Source organism: Balaenoptera physalus (genome assembly GCF_965194825.1).
Source record: "Balaenoptera physalus genome assembly, chromosome: 1".
NCBI lineage: Eukaryota > Metazoa > Chordata > Mammalia > Artiodactyla > Balaenopteridae > Balaenoptera > Balaenoptera physalus.
This window is the reverse complement of record NC_138882.1, coordinates 194,770,289-194,788,492: the sequence shown is the minus strand read 5'-3', so window position 1 is coordinate 194,788,492 and position 18,204 is coordinate 194,770,289.

The window sequence follows — 18,204 nt, the reverse complement described above, 5'->3', positions numbered from 1 at the left end:
GGACCTGGAATCTGGCCTTGGGATAAGCAGCCTGTTGATTCAAGACATAAATCACACCCTGGGACAGAGGCCCAACCTTTCGTAGTGTGGCAGCCCAACGGGCACCAGGACGGAGGCTTCACTAGGCTTGACGTGATGGGGACCAGAGAAATGGGAGGGCAGAGCCCATTGCTGAGCCCACCCACGTAGTTTTACCATGAATGGGCATCCTTGGTCAGGAGCAGTGTTGGGTGAAGTGCCAGGATGGGGAAGGGTGTGTAACGCACGTCCACAGACGGCAGAGCCCTCCGGGGCATCATGGCAGGGAAGGCAATCCCCATCCGGAGAGGACAACTTGCTGCCCCTCTGTGATGGCAGAGTTCCAGGGTCATCTGCCAGACACCAGTGGGTGGCCCAAATTCCCAGGAAAATGTGCCACACGAGGGTCCCAGTGGGAGCTTCTGTTTTGGGCAGGTAAGTCACAGGGCAGAGGTAATGGGGTTGACCTTGGCCTGAAGGCTGCATCACTGAACCCGAGCCTAACCTTTGTTTATGGGTCACCGCAGCAAAGTGCCACAGACCAGGGTGCTTAGAACGGCAGAAATTTGTTCTTTCACAGTCTGGAGGCCGAAGTTTGAAATCCAGGGGATTCCGTCCTAAGCTCCAGGGGAGGGTCCTGCCGGCCTCCTCCTGCTTTTGGTGGCCCCAGGTGTTCCTGGGCTTGCGGCCACTTCACTTCAATCTCTGCCTCTGTCGTCACACGGCCTTTTCCTCTTCTTAGAATGTCACCAGCACATTGGGTTAAGGCTCAGCCTAATGACCTCATCTTAAGTTGGTTCCATCTGCGAAGAAGACCCTACCCCTAAATCATCATGGTCACGGCTACTAGGTGTTAGGGCTTGTGTGTATGTTTTGGGGGGACATAACTCAGGCCACAGCAATCACCCTCCTTGCCACCACGGCCACTCTGTGAGGGACCCTGAGCAAGCACCGGGGCAGCTGGGGAGGCATTCCCCCCAAGTGGTCTGCCTGGGTTCCGAGAGTCTCCTCTGTCTGCGTGGACGCCCTTTTGTGCACCTGCTGGGGCAAGAGCATCTTCACAGCTGTGTTTGCTCCAGAAGGGCCACCCCAGACCCTTCCTTCGGATTCCAGGTCACCAGCTTCCTCTTTCTAAGCCCCGGGTCATGCTGGGCAACCACTGGTACATCTCTGGAATCTCTGGAGTTGGTGTCCCTCCCACCTGTGGCCGCTTTTCTGTCTTGATAAAGTGGACAAGAACATATGGTGCTGGGTGTTCGGCCTGCTGGATGGCTTCCTCCCCCTCCATCTTCAGGGCCAGCCGGATTAGAGCTGCATCACTCGAATTTACTTCTGGCCGGTGACAGAAAACAGTTCAGAACCATATATAAACCAAGCCTAAGTTTTTTGTCTTCCATCAAAACTCGTAAGGAAATCCCCGTGAAGCTGTGGGTGAGGGAGGAGGGCAATGGGTCAAAGGGTGCATTTTTCAGGAGTCCTGGCCGCCTCTCCTCTCTGCATCTCTGTCCCTTCCTGACCAGCTGGAGTTCCGAGACGCTGTTCCTATGCGGTGGCAGATTGGTGCCGCCATGCTTGACCTGACGGTTTCCTGGCCCGAATAACACCCAGTGGGTGGTGAGCAGCTCAGACTGACCTGATGTCAACAGTCAGGCATTGGGTCTGGGCACAGTAGGGAACCAGGAACTCATCCTTGAAAGGAGAGGTTACTCTCGGGGGAGACATGACTTTGCTTCCAAACCCTAGCTTTCTGCGCCGTGATTCCCGGCTCCAGCTTCTTTGGGATTCCAAGCAGCTTCCCTATTTGCTACCAACACTTCCATCACTGTTGGAAATGCCGGGCGATGACACCAGCAGGGCAGAGTGTCCCTCAGCCCACAGCCACGGCTCTTGCCTTGGGCCCCGCTCAACCCCGGAAGCCTCCGGATCGCCCTGGAAATAGGAGCAGCCCCCTCCTGGGTGGAGAGGGGTGAGTGTGGGGTGAGTTGCTTCCAAGATCCAGAGAGCTCCCCGAATGGCATTGCTCCTTCTAGGCGCAGGACGTGAGTGGTGGCTTCTGTTTCCCCTCAGAGGATCCATGTTTCAGACCATGGTCCCCCAGAAACCTCATCCACGCATCTGACCCTTCAGTTTTCATGAGTTTATTATCCACCCTCCGGTGCACATGGACCTTATCAAGTCATCCAAGACGTTTGCCAATTCCCGACCATCAGGATCGGTGGACCTGGTGTCGTGTTCGGTGGACCAGTGCAATGCCCTGTGACCTCAGGGTGACTGAGATCTTTGTAGACAAGATTATGGCATCAAGTGGGACACTAACAGGGGTCAAAGACAGGATCAAAAAGGGGATGTCACGGCTGCCGTGTGGAAGCAAATGCTCCCCGTGGATACAAGGAAAAACACGTTCACCAAATCAATAGTGTGTCCTGCCCGGGGCTTTGCTGATTTTCTCAATAGCGTTTCCACGATTGGAAAATGCACCAAGGCTCATCACCTGATTAAATTTAGAATAATCCAGAGCAGTGGTTCTCAACTGCGGGAGACCCTCCCTCCCAAGGGACATCCGGCAGCATCTGGAGACTGTTTGGTTGTCACAGCTAGGGGGTGACACTGGCGTTTAGTGGGGTAGGCGCCAGGATGCCGCTGAACGCCCTGCAATGCACGGGGCAGCCCCACCGTGAAGAAGGTCCTCAGCTGGGAGATCGAGAAGGGCTTATCCAGGGTCCTTCCCTGAGACCCGTCCACCTCCCACATGTGTATTCCGATTCCTGAGGCCACAGAGCCCACTTGGGTGGAATGAGGGCTGGCTCTTCTGTGTCACCTGAGCATTTGGCTGGGGGATGCCGTGGTGTTTGGGGTCCCCAGGAACCTGTAATGTCTGCGGGCCTGTGTTGGGAGCACAGACAGCCCGCTAATAGCCTGCAGGTCTCTTTGGGGGCAGATCAGAGTTTGTTCTTGGGTCAGTGTTTCTGGATCCTTCCTGGAGGTCCCCACCTGCCCTCAACCTGGGACTCAGATTGTGAACTGGCTTCAGGGGACCTGGGTGACAGGCACGACTCTCGCAGTGACAAGTCTAATCAGGGAGGTGGCCTGCTGTGTGGATCGGTCACATTTCCCTGGACCCTCCACCTACTCTGTCCCGAGAGATGCCGGGGTCAAGTAGCCATGACAATGGGCACTAAACCTTCTAATGGCCACTCCATCCACGGCCCAGCACGGTTCTTGCCCTCAGCTGGTCGATGGCCTGACTGCGGCTACTTCAGGACCTTGTCATTCCCACTGGAATCGGGCTCCCGCCCCAGTGCGTACGGCCGGCTGGAATACGGCCAAAGACACGCAAGGTCCTCCTCCTGGAACCTGGGAACAAAGTCTTTGCGGATGGATCGAGGCCAGGATGTTGAGACGGGAGCCCATCCTGAACCATCTGGGTCGGCCCTAAAAGCTCTCACAAGTGTCCCCGTAAGACGGAGGCGGGGGCATTTGGCACACACGGAGCATGGAGCGGAGGCCCCCTCGCCGATGGCCTTCCTTCCCAGGCCAGCTCCAGGGGCCGTGGGGTGTGGGCTGCACGTGAGGGTCTCAGCTCGGCTGCTGGCCGCTGTTGAGTCCAGGTCTGTCCGCCAGCGGCCAAACTCCTGGAGCTGCGTCAGCCAACCCAGCAAGTCCACAAGCTCTGGTGAGTGAACCCATGTCGGGAAACTCACGCGGAACTGACCTTGCATCTCATCCTTGGGACAACACCTGAAAAATCGGCTCTCAAACCATTTCCTGGAGATTTTGTAGCAAAGCTTCCTCTTCTTGGGGCATTTAAGTCAGGAGAGAGGCCGAGATCTGACTCAGCTGTGGCCCAGATGCGAGAGGGGGGATGCGGCTGGATCTCGGGGAGACCAGGAGCTCTTTGCCAAGCGACTGCCTGATGGAACTGTGCCAGGGTCTCCTGACCACGGTGGCGAGTTTCTCTGACGGGGTTGGGGGGTGGGGGTGGGTTCTCTTTCTGAGATGCAGAGCCCAAGACCTTCATCTCTGTCCACGTCCATCCAAACGTCCCTGCTCCACTACCCAGGACCCCAGGGCCGCTCACCAGCCCCACAAGTTCCCCTGGGAATGGACGTCAGCCCCGCCCCCTCTCTGCAGTGGCCACTCCTGCCATCATGGTCAAGTGCGGCCACCACTTGGTCCCCAAGGTACAGACTTCAAAAGGAACATAGGTGACAGTTCCATTAGCTGTGAAGCCACTGTGGGGCCCAGGCTGCTAGGGGCCCGATTTCCTTGGCAAGGACACGGTCAAGCCGTCCCAGACCCTCAGGGTGGCAGTTTGGATCCTTGGGTCACTGCTGGCACGCATCCAGTCAGGAGAACCTGAACCCCCCTGCGTATTTCAGCAGGAGGCGGTGACATGGGGACCGTCCCCTGCACGGGCCTCGGAGGGAGAAGGCGGGAAGCATGATGGGCACGGTGCTGGGAGGCGGGGGTCTGCTGGCCAGGCCCTGTTAGAGCCGCCCCCACCCATGGGGCGCTTACCCTCCCCCTCCCCCCGCCGCTCTGGCTCCAGGCTTTGCAGGACAGGGTCCTTCTTGCTGTTCAGAGTCAGACGACACCGCGACATGTCCTCGGGGCCAGTATCCCTGACTCCGATCCAGTGCAGCCCCGGTCCCTCCCCAGCACATCTCCTGGTGTTTTCCTTCCTCCCGTCCTCTCTATATTATCCAGGTAGAACTTAATCCCATGAAGCACACAGCACCCCCGCCCCAGACCAAGGTGTGGGACATCCCACATCCACTTCCCCGAAGGGCCACCTCTGCCCTGATGTCCACCCGGGCTGCTCTGCTCCCGATTCACACTCGAGGTCCCTTGGGAATGCTTGCCCATCATGTCTGTGGGGTTGGCCTCGTCCTGTCCGCATGGTGCTCTCCGCTCTCTTTCATTTGCTGATTCTCGGTCTCTCTGTATAGGGGAAGGCTCCATGATCAGGTGCCCTGTTTGTTTTGTCTCCCCCTGACCTGCCTCGGAGCCTGGGGCCCGGCAGGTGCCCCGGGGAGTATTTGCTGAATGAATGAAGGGGTGCAGAGACATGTATACGGTACTTCCGAGGGAACCAGACGGCTCTGACTGGCAGGGAGACGGCCTCGCCCTCCCCGTCTCCTGCCCAACATCAGTCCCACGGGATGGGCGGGGCAGATGTGAAGCCCCCTTCCTTTGGCTGCCAGGTGTGTTGGCCTCATCAGCCCGTTAGTAATGGGAGTGAAGCTTCGGAGAAACCGACCCCCACAGACAGAGGTGCAAGCCCCTCCACTCACTGTGCCCCCTGCATTCGAACCCTGTGCTGCCCCCAGTGACCGTGGACACAGCCTTGATGAGCCCCTGAAAGGCTCTCAGCCCGACTCCCAGGGTTTCACGCAGATGAGAACAGGCAAACCTCGAGCACGCACCCTGGAAACATTCATTTCTGCTTCTTCAAGAATGGGAAGGGCTTCCCTGGTGGCGCAGTGGTTGAGAATCTGCCTGCCAATGCAGGGGACACGGGTTCGAGCCCTGGTCTGGGAAGATCCCACATGCCGCGGAGCAACTAGGCCCGTGAGCCACAATTACTGAGCCTGCGCGTCTGGAGCCTGTGCTCCGCAACAATAGAGGCCGCGATAGTGAGAGGCCCGCGCACCGCGATGAGGAGTGGCCCCCGCTTGCCGCAACTAGAGAAAGCTCTCGCACAGAAACAAAGACCCAACACAGCCAAAAATAAATAAATAAATAAATAAATAAATTCAAATAACCTTTAAAAAAAAAAAATCACCTTTCTTTAAAAAAAAAAAAAAAAAAGAATGGGAAGGTCCATTTTGTGGCATGAACCTGGTTGGTGGTCTTCTTTCTCCAGAAAGGCAGCGCCTTAGCCACAAGGGATCCCTCGGCTGCCTTCCGACTCTGGGTGGAGAGCTCTGGCCCCAACTGGGATGCAGCGTCTCTGAGTGGCTGGCTGGGGGCACGGAGATGCTGGCTCAGTCTCCCCGGCCCGGCCTGTTTGCAAGCCGCTCACCCTGATGGATCCTGGAACCCCAGAAGGGGGATCCTGGGCAGGGTTCCGTCTGCAGAACTCCCAGGGTCCCTTGCATTTCATTCATTCACTCATTCACTCATTCATTCATCCAGTCATCAGCTCGGGGGGCAGCCCGGGCACCTGGCCTTCTGGACCATCTTCCCCTCCGATAGCTGCTGGTGTGGGGTCTCCACGCAGACAGAGGCCCAGAGGATCTTGGGGAGCAGCGGTCAGTCCTCTGACGGTTCAACCGCTGCCCTGGGCTGGGCATGCTGGACCCAAGCGGATGGACCCAGGCCGACTGAGCAGTCCACAGTGACCGGGCAACAGGGCAGCCCTGCCCACCAGCCAGCAGTGTCTACCCGAAATTCAGCACAAGCTGCGGCTGCAGCCCTCGACGCTGGCTGCAGCTGCTGGGCACCAGCAAGACCCCAGTGACCGACGGGTGACAGGTCCATCGGGGCTAGTGAGCGTCCCCCGTGGACATTGCCCTCCAGCCCCTGCAGGCCCACTGTCTTCCTCTGCCGCCTGACCCTGTGTCCCTGAGGCTGACCTGTAGGGACCCCTCTCTGCTGCGCTGCCCCCTGGCTTCCCGGGGAGTTTGGCCCCTGAGGTCAGAGGGCTGGAATGGGACCCATTTCCTCCTGGGGGTTAAAACCACTGCTGCTGAGTTTCTTTATCCCTTTACCCGTTGCTGGGCCCTCAGCCTACCGAGCCCCTGTAGACAGCCCCATACAACCTCCCCTCCCTCTCCTGCGGGCCCAGGCCGTCTCTTTCGTGCCAGGATTCTAGCTCCTCAAGATGGAGATGGTGTCCAGGCCACGGCTGACCCTTCAAGGCTGGACGGGCGCTCATAGATGAGGCCGGGGGGAGGTCGCCCTGGGATGCTCACAGAAGACCCCTCCACGGGAGGGCCTGGGCGGTGCCCTCTGTGGGGTGCACCCATGGTGTGCACTGAGCTCCCGTCTTGGGCGGGGCACTGGCCGCGGGGAGGGGAGGCCGTGTGGGAGCGCCTGTCTCCACAGAGGGGCTCTCCTGGGGCACAGCCCCTCTCACCCTAATCCAGGGATTTTCCTGGCGTGTCGTCTTTAATAGATGTTATTACCATCTGGAGCCTGATATGCTGGTAATTATCTTCCTGGGCTTCATCCCGAGCCCTAGTAATGCCATTAGGGGCTTGATGTGCGAGTCTTAAAACAGTGATTATTTACAGCGCGTGCCATTCAACCCCCATAATCCTGACGTCTGTGTCGAGTCCTGGTCCTGGGAGTGAGGGCGGGGCTGAGGGAGCTCTGGCGTCCCCTCTGTCCCCTCCTCAGAGGCTGGCACAGCACCGCGCCAGCTCTGAAGTGTGGCTGGGAAAGACTCGGGGTCAGGCCTCGGCCGGAGGACTGCAGACCGGGTCCAAACTGCCCGCGACAGAGCTGTGTCTGGCCAGGTCTGGGGCCTCTGTGTGCCAGTGTCCCTCGGGACCACCAGGCAGCAGAAGGGTCTGGAGCAGGGTGTCCATCAAGGCTCCACCGGGGGCCCATGGGTGATCTTGGCTGAGTTGCGTTTCCTGTCTGAGTCTGTAAAACGGGCACAACCAGAATACCTGCCTCCAAACTTAGATGCTTGTTACCAGGTGAGAGGAGCTCTATGTGATTCCAGCTCTATGACATTCGGGAAAAGTCCAGTCTCCGGGGATGGCAAAACGATCAGGGGTTGCCAGGAGTTGGGTGGGGAGGAATGAACAGGCAGAGAACAGAGCATTTTAGGGCAGTGAAAACACTCTGTATGATACCATAATGATGGATACATGTCTTTCTACATTTGTCCAAACCCGTAGAACGTACAACAGCAAGAGGGAACCGCGACGTGCAGACTGTGGGCTCTGGGTGATCACGACGTGTCAGTGCAGGTGTGTCGGTTGTGACAGGTGCGTCCTCCGTGGGGATGTTGACAGTGGGGAGGGTGTGTGTGGAGGCGGGATGTGGGCAGGAGATCCGGGAACTCTCTGTGCCTTTCCCTCAGTTTTGCTTGAACCTAAAGCTGCTCTAAGGAAAGTTAATTTTCTTAAAAAGACGAGCTTGTCGGGGGTCGGTGAGGCCCGAATGAGCTGATGTAAGCCGTGTGTCTCGGCGAGTTTTTGAGCGGCGGCCACGTGGCCAGCATGGCTTAGGTCTCGGGACAGAGGAGACGTCGCTGGGCAGGGGCCGCACTGGGCCCCCCGTCTCGCCCTCCCCTGCCCTCCGGGGCGGGGGCTGCCAGTGGGAGTCCCCGGGGGCAGCGGTGCGCCGAGGCTCTCAGAATCAAGAGTCGGTGTGGAATCTTTGTTAGCGGTGGGGCATGCATCTTTTAAATTATAAATCGATAAATAGTTAATTCAATAATAGAACTCTCTTGAATATTTCATGTAGCCCACGCACTGCAGCGCTTGGCCTGGATGTTGATGGAGCGGCTGTGAGGAATCCGAGGCGAACTGCCCCCAAACTCAGATTAGCTCAGCGGGAGCTGGCGAGGGTCCCCTTCCCTCGCCTGGGACCGCACTGGTGCTTGTGTGATGCCCAGGAGGTGACCCTAGAGAGGCTGGGCTTCATCCCCCATAAGCCACCGCTGCTCAGAGGAGGGACGAGGTTTGAGGGAAAGGAGGTGTGGTGGGTGTTTTTTTTTAATCAGTCATCAATTTTATACACATCAGTGTATACATGTCAATCCCAATCGCCCAATTCAGCACACCACCACCCCCATCCCCACCGCGGTTTGCCCTGCTTGGTGTCCATACGTTTGTTCTCTACATCTGTGTCTCAACTTCTGCCCTGCAAACCGGTTCATCTGTACCATTTTTCTAGGTTCCACATACATGCGTTAATATACGATATTTGGTGGGTGTTTTTATTTCCCCAGATTTACATGTTGAAACACCAAGCCCTTGTGCCTCAGGACGTGGTTGTATCTGGATCTTTAAAGAGATAATTAAGGTAAAATGAGGTTGTTTGTGTGGATCTTAATTTAAGAGGCCCCGACCCCAGAGGCACTCCCAGGGGAGCTGGGTTGGTAAGGTATTCAGTAGGTGCCACGTCACCACCCAATGCCTTTCCTCCAGGCCGTTCTGGACCAGGTGGGACTCCGGTGGCCAAGGCGCCAGGCTGAGGAAGTGTGGATGGCCCCTGGGCTGTGTCCACATGGACGGAGCCTTTGACTTGGGTCTCTGAGCAGCCCGTCGGGGCCTGCAGGGGGACACTGCTGGCGAGGGTCTCCTCTGTGGGTCTGAGCCTCCAGGAGCCCACAAAGCCGCTCTTGCTAAACCATCCTGACGTTTGCTTGGCCCCATCAACCCTGTGGTCAGCAGGGACCCGAGCCTGGCAGGAGACGTGGCAGCACCGTGGGTAAGGTTCCTGCCCTTCTCTGCAGGTGAGGGCAGGCCCCGCAGGCGACCCTAAGTGTGGGGACGCGTCCACGCCTCAGAAGAACAAATGCAGTTCGGGAACTGGGGCGCCCGAAGCCTCGGGTCCACAGTGGTTATTCTGTGCCCTCGGTGCCGGTGACTGCTCCGGGGACCTGTCGTGTCCCCGGAGGACAGCCCCTCCCAGGTGCGGTGGCCTTGGAGCAGATCCGTGTGCTGTACCGCCCTGTCTGCTGTTGTCCCTGAGGCAGCCCTGCCTCCGTGGCCTGTTAGCTCTGCTGACAGAGCTGTAGCAGTGACAGTAGATTAATATCTCTTTAATCAGACAAAATGAACATGGCACGCTGATGACAGTCCAATTTTCTGCTAACAGATCGTAGCCCATCTAAAGCCAGCGCTCTGCTGATTTTTATTTCTGCCAGAGATAATTCAGCGTGGGAGGACCAGCCAGCGCCATCCCGGCCGCCGCCTCGCTGTTCAATAAATCTTGCCGCCGCGGCATTTCTCACCCACCTGTCAGGCGCCCGCCGCCCGGGGGACAGAATGCGCCTCCGTGGGCCGGTGGCACGTAGAGGCCGTGGCAGAGCTAGGAGGCACGACGCGTCTGCCATCGAGCTGGGCCCGATGTGCCTTTTCCCTCAACGGGAGCCACTGCTGAGTGTCTTGGAGGCCGCCGGAGACGAAGAGGAGGGGCTGCGGGAGCGGGTGCCCACGTGTGCACACGTGTGGGGTCCCAAGGGGGCCCCGGCTTTGTGTGACTCTCTGGTTGCCCCTCCCGGGCCGTGGGAAGTCGCTTCTCTTCCCATCTTCTCTGCAGATGCGGAGAGCGGCTCTCGTCCCACCTGCTCCACAAGGAGTGGCCAGTGGCGTGGGAGGTAGGTGCTGAGTGAGTCTGGCGGCACCCGAGCAAGCCTCTTACCCGATGATGAGCCCGCAGGGGGCGACTGGGGGCTTCCGGGTGGCTCTTCCCAGGGGGCAGTTTTCATCCCACAGATGGAGGCAGCTCTTCTCTAAACGTGATTGTGTCACTGGCGTGGTCCTCGTACCCGCCGGCCGCCCCTCTCACGGTGGCTGGGGTGCCTGCAGCCTGCTGCCAGCCCTTCCTCAGAGGGCCAGTCCCAGAGGCTGCACCCCGGCCCGCTTTGCCTCAAGGCCGGGTTCCTGGGCAGCTGGCGGGCTGTTGGCTTCATCCCGGCAGCCAGGGCCTTGCACTTGATCGTCCCCAGTGTCCACGTCTTAATTACAGCCTTCCTTTGCTGCACCTCCAGGTGCTGTCCTGGAGGCTGGACCACTCAGGCCTGAGTCATGGAGAGCCGTGGCAGGGGCCCTGGCACCATTTGGGGCCCAGCGAACTTCTCTTTCAGATCCTTGTCACCACCATAAAGTCTTTCTTTAAAAAAAAAAAAAAAGACTGAGTATGAGAAATAGTGATTAGAGGTGACGCTTCCGGTGTTCCCCTCTGAGCTTAAGCGGGGAGATGCTGGTGTCAGCAGCCACGGGCGGCAGGTGGATGGGAGACGGTGTCTGCTGCATCAGGGCCCCGGCTCCATCCTCACCCTGAGCAGCCCTGGTCCAGGCCTTGGGACCCGCCCCTGCCTGCCCGACATGGCCCAGCCTTCTGCCCCCACCCCCGGCAGTTCTGCTCCCCTTGTGCAGCTTTGTCCTATGCCTTCAGGGACCTCTGCTGACTTAGCTGCCCAGGGAAGGGGAGATGGCGCAGTGGCAGGGCCTCAGTGCCTCCCCAGACACCGTTCATGGGTTGCTTCATTCATTCACTCAGCAGACATTCCCTGAGCCCTCCAGACGCTGGTGTCTTCAACCAGGTCACGGTCCAGGATGTGTTCACAGCCTGGTGGGAAGACAACACAGAAAAAGTGACTTCCCAGCCCTCTGTCCTGTGCTGGGCTGTGCCCTTGGGGCAGGAAAGGCCAATAGGTGTCACTCATGCCATTATGGCTCCTTCCCGTGTCCAGGGCAGACAGCACTAATCGAATGCAGCCCTACTTTCCCTGAAGATCAGTGTTTTCCCCTGCCCTGGGGTGAATCTTTTCCAGGATGGTGGTTCTGTCCTGCAGGAGAAACTGCCCTGGGCTGCATCCTTCCCACCCAGCTGGGCCTCCCTCCAGAAGCCCAGAGCTTCATGCCCAGGCTCTGCACCCTCTCATGTGGGTCCACACCGGGCAGGCACACCACACAATCAAACCCACACGTCAGGGCGTGCCAGGCAGTGTGTCCATGTTGTCCACTTTCTGACTGATGGCGGCATCCACACCTCGTGGGCCCCCATGGCCCTCCCGCCACCCCTTCCAGGCCGTGACTTCTCACCCCAGAGGGGTCACAGCCCTGGCTGGGGTCACTCAGCTTGCACATGTGGTCACATGCCCTGCTCTGTCCTTGGGGCCATGCCCACCCTTTATGAGCTGGAAGTCTGGGGACAAGGGGTGCCATGACAGCTTTTCTGGCCTCTTCCTCCCCTGAGATCCTGGACGGTGGAGAGTACCCCTGGTCACCCCTGCATGGCCGCCACGGGAACAGAGCTGACTCTGCCCATGGGGACAGTCTGGTGAGAGCCAGACCCCACTTGGGGGCTCCCGGGACAGGAGAGCTTGGCCAGGGCCTGCTGGGGAGGACCAGGGACAGAAGGAGGTGAGTCCCCCAGCCCCTGGCACTCTGGCTCCAGAGCTAGCTCTTGGGGACACCTTTATCGTTGGCCCCCAGCCTCCTGGGACCACTGCCCTCTTCGGAAAGGCACTGGCCCTCAGGGGCACAGACTGGGGGCTGCTGTGTCCTGGCGGGGACCAGACCTGGCAGGATTTAATATGGGCAGCGCAGGAGCTGACTGTCCCTGGCCTGGAGGGTGAGGGCAGAGAGAGGTGCCCGGGATAGAAGAACACGCGGGGTCGGGGCAGCCGCCAGAGGAGCTGGGGCCGGGGGGGCGGGGCAAGCCCAGCCGGGGGAAGGTGACAACGCCCCTGATTCAGGTGCCCCTCCTGTCACCTGCATGGGCTCCCACTGGATGGAACCTTCTGGGAGCCAGAGGACACAGGTGCCACGGCTGCTGTCCACTCCAGGGCAGGGAGCAGGGAGGAGGAGCACGGGTCCGAGGGGCGGACGGGCAGAGGGGCGGAGGGGCAGAGGGGAGGAGGAGCACGGGTCCGAGGGGCGGAGGGGCGGAGGGGCGGAGGGGCGGACGGGCAGAGGTGGCCCAGGCAGTCTGCTTGCTCTGATGCACGGTGAGCATCCTAAATTGTTTGGGCCCTTCTGCCCGTGGCTGGCAGTGCCGCTCTCCACCTGCCCCCAGCAGGGTCTCCCCTGGGAAAGCTGAGCAGCCCGGACGCTGCCCGAGGAGCCTTCTCCATGCGTGGGCCGTCTTGCCGTCTGCTCCAGGTCGCCTGGGCCATCCGCCTCCTGGGCTGGCTTCTTCTCCCCACGCCATCCGCGTCTGCCGGGCTCCGCTGGGAAGCTTCCTGAGCCGACTGATTCCAGCGTCAAAGGGCCTTTCCCTGGAGGCCAGTGGCTCGGGAGGCCCCAGGAGTGGCTGGGCTGGGCAGTGGGGGATTCTCCGCCCCCTTGACCTTGCCTGTGGGTTTATTCTACAAACAAGGATTTGCGTCTGACGGTGAGAATCAGGGCCTGGGACGGGGAGGCTGGTCATCGGCCATGATTCCTGGCACGGCCTGGGACCCCTGCCCTAGCTGTTGGAGCCTCCCGAGATCCCAGAGGGAGGCAAAAACTATTTCTTCAGAAAATCCTCCTGAGAAGGACGGAGACACAGGCCCAGCCCCTCATCCCCACCAGGAAGGACCCTGTGGCCAGCTCCGTCCCCGGGGTGCTGGTGGGTGTGAGCGTGGGGAGCCCGCCCCGTGGCCACGTCCTCAGAGGACTGGGCAGTGCTGCCTGCAGGGGGAGTGGTCCTGGGTGCTGCCAGCTCAGCCCCCGGCAGGGGAAGCCCTTTCCAGGAGACTCCGGGTCTGGGAAGGCCTGGGCACAACCTGGACCTGGTGGGACCCGGGTAGTGTAATGATGTAACTTGTCCCCAGTTCTCTGTTCCCCAAACATCTGCATCGAAACTCGAGGCCCTTTGGGTGGGAAGTAAGCCCCTTCCCCATGCGTTTTACTGGGTCTGTTCTGGAATCTTTCCCAAGGCATTTAGAGAGTGGACGGAGGGGGTGAGACGGACAAAGTCCCTGTGCACACACGTGCACACAGACACAGACCAGTACTCACATTCACATGCACACACATGCACGCACGTGTGCACATAAGCAGACAGGCACACATAGACTGTACACATGCACACATGTGTGCTTATGCACGCATGGACACGTGCACACACATTTACACACATGTGCACATATATGTACAGACGAGTGCACGCACATACATGCACACATTCTCAGATGTGTACACGCGTTCACAGACTCCTACACACATGCATGCACACTCTTTAAGGGCACACCCAGGACTCAGGGCCCGGGTCCCCTCTGGCCCTCAGACAGACCACGTGCCCTGGGGCAAGTGGGGCTGCCTGCACAGGCCCAGGGACGGGGGGCATGCCTGGTGGGCCAGCCTTGGTGTGTGCATGGGTGTGAGAGGCTGCACTCTGTGCATCTGAGTGTGGATGCGGCGGATGAGGGGAACCACAGCCCTGCTCTGGGTGTGCACACGGGCTGAGTCCTCGTGCCCCATGTGTGGCACTTACACGTCTGCATCCGAACCTGTCTCAGGCCCCTGGGCGTGGGCCTGAGGCCGCGGCCACCCGGGCTGCTGGGCAGCCAGCCGGGACTCTCTGGTCCCGAGTCACCATGGAGACGGGCGGCATCTCCCCACCCCCGGCCCTGATCTGGGGCCTTGTTCCCAAGGCCGGTCCTGACCCGAGGGCCGCCTGCATTTCCTTGGCCCCATCACGCAGCTGACAGGCTGGCATTTCCCTTCCTGTTTGTTCTTTTTCCTCCCTGTCATGTCGACAAGCAGAACCGTGTTCCCTGACAGACGGAAATATCAGCCCTCAAGTACGGGGACAAAGCAGGCTTTAAACTTTAACGAGAGGCGTTAATGGAAATAAAATGTAAAAGTCCCCTTCAGATGTGGGGTTTCTGTTTTATCAGAGAAAAAGTGCCCTAAATAATAAATAAACTATGTGTGTCTTAGTTCTTTTACATGCGTGAATATTTAAAAAGTGCAAAAATGTGGAAGAGGTATTTGCTGGGAACAAAAGGAAACACTTATTTAACCCCCCAAAATGAATAAATAAAGAAAGGTGATGGTGAAAACAGAGGAGATGCATATTTACTGGGGCAGCTCGGGGTGGGGGGCGGGGAGCTGCACGTGAGCTGGTCTGCACACTGGCCCACTTCCTGGCGTGCAGGGCTCGGTCTGGATGGTGGCCCATGGGGTGGTCCCTGGGGTCATTCCCTGCACCCCCATCAGCGTGGGTCCCCTGGGGTCCGTCCCTGTACTCTGACCAGCCACTGGTCCCTGAGGTCTGGCCCTGTGACCCCACTGGCTGTCGGTCCCTGAAGTCTGGCCCTGTACCCCACCAGCTGTGGGCCCCCTGGGGTCAGGCCTGCGTCCCACCAGCAGCTGAAGCGCTCGGCTGCAGCACCTGTTCCCCAAAGCCCAGGGGAGACGAGCAGACAGTAAGCAGGAGGGACCCCTGGGCAAATTTTAAAAGCCCCAGACACACTCCCTTCCTACCCCTTTCTGTCCCGTCATTCCTTGTTCCGTGAACACCTGGACACCCCTTGTTTATTTAGTGCCCACTGTATACCTTGAGCACCAGGCCGTGTGAGTTTCCCAGGACGCCCAGGACGACAAAGCCCCACGGCTGGGAGCTAAAAACAACAGAAGTTTGCTCTTTCCCGGTTGTGAAGCCTGGCAGTCTGAAATCAAGGTGTCCAAAGGGCCACGTCCTCTCTGAAGGCTTCAGGGGAGGCTCCTTCCTGCCTCTTCCAGGTTCTGGGGACTCCAGGTGTGCCCTGGCGTGTGGCCACATCACCCCAGTCTCTGCCTCTGCTGTCACGTGGCCGTCTTCTCCCTGTGACTGTCTCCTCTTCTTATAAGGACACCAGTCGTGTTACGGCAGGGCCCACCCCGATGCCCTCATGTTGGCCTGGTTATATCTGCAAAGACCCCATCTCCCAATAAGATTGTGTTCACAGGTACTAGGGGTTGGGACGTCACCATGCCTTTTGTGTGGGGGGGGCGATACAGTTCAACCCCTGGCACCAGGGCACTGTGAGCCTTTCTGAGGCCTCTTACGAGCAGGGAGCCTGAGGCCGAGGGGATAAAGTGATTTGCCCAAGGTCCCTCTGCCTGAGGGTGGGCTGTGTGCGTGTCGGCGGGGGGGGGTCAAGTCTCTGTGGGGGTCCTGCTGGGGACCCCCAGGCTCCACTTCCCAGCCTCATGCCAGCTGCAGGGTCTCTCCAGTCAACTCGTATTTTCTATCACATGGACACCTGGTATCTTGCATCTCAGAAACGGGGGAGAATTTGTGAGATCTTGGGAGATTTGGGGAATCTGTTTTCACAAGCTCATCCTGCCTCTTTCCACGCTTGTTATGTGCAGGAGGCGCTGAAGGTCTGGCCCAGGGCTGGCCTGCTCCTGGCCTTTGCACAGGTGTTTCGGCAGACGACATAGATGTGTGCACGTTCACCTTGACACTCTGGTCTTCGCGACTCCAGACTGCAGGTGGCGGGAGCGGAGGAGGGAAACCTGGCTTGTTTTGTGCTCTTGTCCCCACTGGTGACCTGAGGAAGCACAGCTGTTTCTGACCCACCTTTTCTCAACTGAAAATGGGTGTCAGATGGACACTGCCCCGTGCCCGCCACCAGTGGTCAGTACCTGGTTAAAGGGGAATTGGATGGACAGACAGACCCTCTTTCTGAAATTAATCTGTGCTTTGTCACATTTCCTGTGGAACTTTCTAGGAGACAGGGGGGTTTTCCGGGCATGGTCTGGCCCTTGTGCTACTGCTGATAATAACCGTGCCACCTAAGTAGTCTCCAAGTGGGCGCTGGCATCTTGGCCGTCTGGTGCCTGCATTGCCCACAGGAGACATACCCGATGGTCCCCGTCCTGCAGATGCGGACGGCAGGATGGAGAGCGGGTCGGGCCCTTGGCCAGCGTGGCCCTCGCTCTGTTCCAGGTCCCGCCTGGGGTCCCCTGGGGCTGTTTACTTGCACGTCTGCTCTGCTCTGTTACCCACCTTCCTGGAATCCCAGCGCTGCTTTTAATGATAATTCCTTTTTCTTCCCGCAAAGAGGTTTCACGGTGTGACCGCTCAATTATTCATGGCTGGGCCTCCCCAGGATGGAGAGGCAGAAAGTTTCCGAGGCTGAAGAAGGCTTTCCGATGTCTGCGCATTAATTTTTAAACCTGCTCATGTCGGTGACCAGCCCGAGCTGTGCACCCTTCAGGCCAGTGGGAAGGTTGGACCAAAGGGACTGTGTGTTCTCGAGTCTTGTGACTGAGGACGGCCCAGGGGTGTCCTTGGTCAGAGCGGAATTCCAGGCTCCTGGGGGGAAGAAGCTTCCAGACCTGGAAGCAAATTGGTCGGTCAGAGTAGGAATTCTCCACAGGCCATTCAGCCAAGGCGGGAACATTGTCCCTGGATTGTCACATGTGTTCCTATTTCCTGAGTCAGAGGAGAGTGGCCCAAAGGGTACACAGCTGCCCGTTTACAAGTGAGGAAACCGAGGCATGTCCAGGTGGTGTTGCCAGCTCCTAGCCGTCTTCTTAGGACGTCACCGGGGGTCCAAGGCCTGGCCCGTCTCCAGGCAGGATCCTGCGAGCAGGCAGGTGCGGAAGCCAAAGCGGGCCCAGACCATGCTCGTTACGGCCAGAGAGAACTCTGTGCAATTATAGCACTAACAACATCTTTTATTTCAGCAACATTGGGGCAAAACGACTTTACAATGGTGTTTTATGTGTTACATGTGCACCATAAATATTTCCATAAAAACATGCATTAAAATATAAAAGTGGGCCCCAAATATCAAAAGTTGGGAGGGAGAAAACCCTCAGCAAAGCCCACGTGACAGCCGGCTCACCAAGCAGCTGTGGAGGGGTCTCCCCCGCGGGTGGGGAAGTGAGCGCCACCCTGAAACCCCTCGTGGAGGGGGCCGGCTCAGCACCCCGCCAGCCAGCCCTGGCTCTGCTGAGGGGCTGTCTCGGGGCCGGGGGGAAGGTGGTGCCCCCTGCCCCGGGTCCCGCCCTCCCTGTACTTAGGGTCTGGGGACGCCCCCCAGCTCCCCCCTGCCCTGACAGTACCTGGTCCTGCCCGGCCTCTGCTCACAGCTGCCCTCCTTGGGCCCCCTGACGCCACACACTCCCTCAGTCCAGACTTCCCAGCCAAGCCCACCATCATGGTGGACCAGTGTGGCCAGGCTCAGGGGTCCCCCAGACCACGCTTATCCACCCATGGGCTCCGGCCACAGAGCCCGGGGCCTCATGTTCACAGCACGGCTGGTCCCTCTCACTGCAGCTGCACCGGGCACGGCTCTACCAGCCGTATGCAAGTTAGTTAACTCACTGTGCTTCACAGCTGCCTCACACGGAGGTCGGCACAGAGAGGTCAAACCATTTGCCCAAGGTCACACAGCCGGGAAGGGGGGAATCGGGAGTTGAACCTGGCTGCCTGGCTCCAGACCCCTGAGGTCCCTGAGGACCCAGTTTTCCCAGAGGCGTGGCGCCTCCTGGCCCTACTCCTGGCCAGCTCTGAGCACATCAGGCCCGCCGGCCCCTCCCTCCGGGCCTCCATGAGCAGCTCTGAGCC